The following is a 2,327-nucleotide window of genomic DNA, read 5'->3' as shown; positions in this document are numbered from 1 at the left end:
ATGTGGCTATTCTTTTGTTTGCGTAGCACAAACTGGAGAATAAAGCGGTTAGCTTTCCACATACATATTACCCAACTCCAAGTTGTAGTAATAGAAGTAAATTAAATCTTTCCTTTATTTATAGTCTCAATATAATCAACCGCTTTCGCATATACTTTGGAAACTGAATAAGTTTCTTTGAGACTTACTACAACACAATACCTTATTGGTAATCAATTGTGTTTCTCCAAAATAGTAATAACTGTCTCTTCCAGAGCTCTCAATTAATTTGGTACTACCACGTATTCATCAACATCCATATGGTGAATATCTCTAAAGAGAAAGTTATACCATTATGGTTATGGTCAAAATTATATGCAAGATCTGTTTCTTGCATTACTGTTGTCTTTTAATAATATCAATGCCAAAATATTTTGGCGTACAATAAGTACGTGACCAATGACCATTTATGCCATAATAATGAAATAATTTTCTTATTTCATCCCAAACTTCTTTCTAGAGGTTAGTGTGGTATATTCACTACCACTAGCACGTTCATATTCTTCCAAGAATGAATATGTATTGATAAATCAGATGTTGTCACATTCACATCATGAATGGACCATGATCATCTATATGTACTTTATAAAATCTCATGTCAAATCAATGACAAATATTACTTTCTCAAAGTGAAGGATTATCTTGAGAATCCTTATTATTCTCATTATCACAATGATGACTATTATAATTTCGTCTATTGCCACGTCCACATCCATTGATACCTTCACCGTAATAATTTTGTCTTCTTTCAGACTTATCACATATTGCTATCACATTCTCTTAAGGGAATGAGAATGGAGCAAATTCAATGGGACGGGTTTTTACTTTCTTGTGCTCACGATCATACATGACTTTGATCATGGCAAGATATAGAAATTTTATCACTTCGAGTTGTTGTAATTTCTTACTAACTCCATTAGAGTTATAATCAAAATTTATTTTCTTTGCTTGTATTTAAAATCAAATTATAGAATAAAAGAAAAAATACGGTAAAATACATACCTTAAATTCAGAATTTAATCATGAAGGAAGTTCATGGAATAATTGACAATCATTATACTCAATCACAAAGCTTCTACTCAATTGGTTAGAGTCTCGTGCTGATAACGTGTTATAAAACAATAGGAGAAGAAGAAGAGTATTGCAAAGAAAAGTAGAGTGATAGAATTCTTATTAATTTGGGATGAATTATAATGGAATAGAACCCTCTATTTATAGGGAGACGGTGACTTAGCCACCAAGTAATAAATCCTAGAATCTCTCTAAATATAGACATTTACCATAAATAAAATTCTATTTATAACAGGAAATAATTATTTAGAACGGAAAAAGAAATATTAAGAAAGAAAGGTAAGGGTGGGTTATTTAATTACGTGGCATTTTTTATTGAGTGAGTCCTTTGTCATGGTGGACAACTGTTAGGGTTGGGGATATTTTTATTTACTTTCTTAACAGTAGGGACATATTCAAACTGATAGTAGAACTAGGGATACACGTGGACAATTTACTTAAGTAGAGGGACAAATTTAATATTTTTCCCAAGTATAGAATGTGAAAGGTATTTTTGTAAACAAGAAACTTTTTTAGAAATTGTGCAATGCTTTAATACCCAAATCAAACAGTAAATAAGAAAAAATTTCTAGCATAACTAATGCCAATATTACTAATACACCTTATTCAGCACTATTCGTAAAGTCTTTGAAGGCTCAATGAACTTGTGCAATCCTTTGGAAAATTGAGACACAAGAAACGAATTTGTGTAGGATGGTAAAGTTCTTCGTCCAACGTATATATTATCTGAAGCTCTAAACTTTTTGAGTGAGTGGGAAGTTGCTATGACTGAAAAGCCACTCCCAAGGCTAAGCCTCCACATGTTGATCCCACAACTATTAGCCTTAATCTGGGTTAATTCGTGTAAAAACTATTAAAATCGTTAAAAAGATTAAACTATGAACCCGTAACTCAAACAATATAATGAGTTTCATGGTTGAAACTCAATCCTGAACCCATAGAATTAACATCTTAGATTTGTCTCTGTCCACATGGAACCTGAAAATGCAATATTAATGTAGCTATCTTCCTTGCTTTATGCTTTAGTAGAGTAGGGGGCTATTGTGAGTGATTCAGTAGGTCAATTTGCAGCTGTAGTTTTTGTTATGATCGAAAAAATCAGGTGTCATGCGGAAGCTAGCAAAACAAATCTTGAACGACGATAATTCCAACAACAAAAGAGAAATATATCAAAAGAGACACAAATATTTAACATGGTTCGGTCAACTGACCTACGT

This window comes from Nicotiana attenuata, unplaced genomic scaffold (genome assembly GCF_001879085.1).
Source record: "Nicotiana attenuata strain UT unplaced genomic scaffold, NIATTr2, whole genome shotgun sequence".
Classification (NCBI taxonomy): domain Eukaryota; kingdom Viridiplantae; phylum Streptophyta; class Magnoliopsida; order Solanales; family Solanaceae; genus Nicotiana; species Nicotiana attenuata.
Note: the sequence above shows the minus strand (reverse complement) of the source record.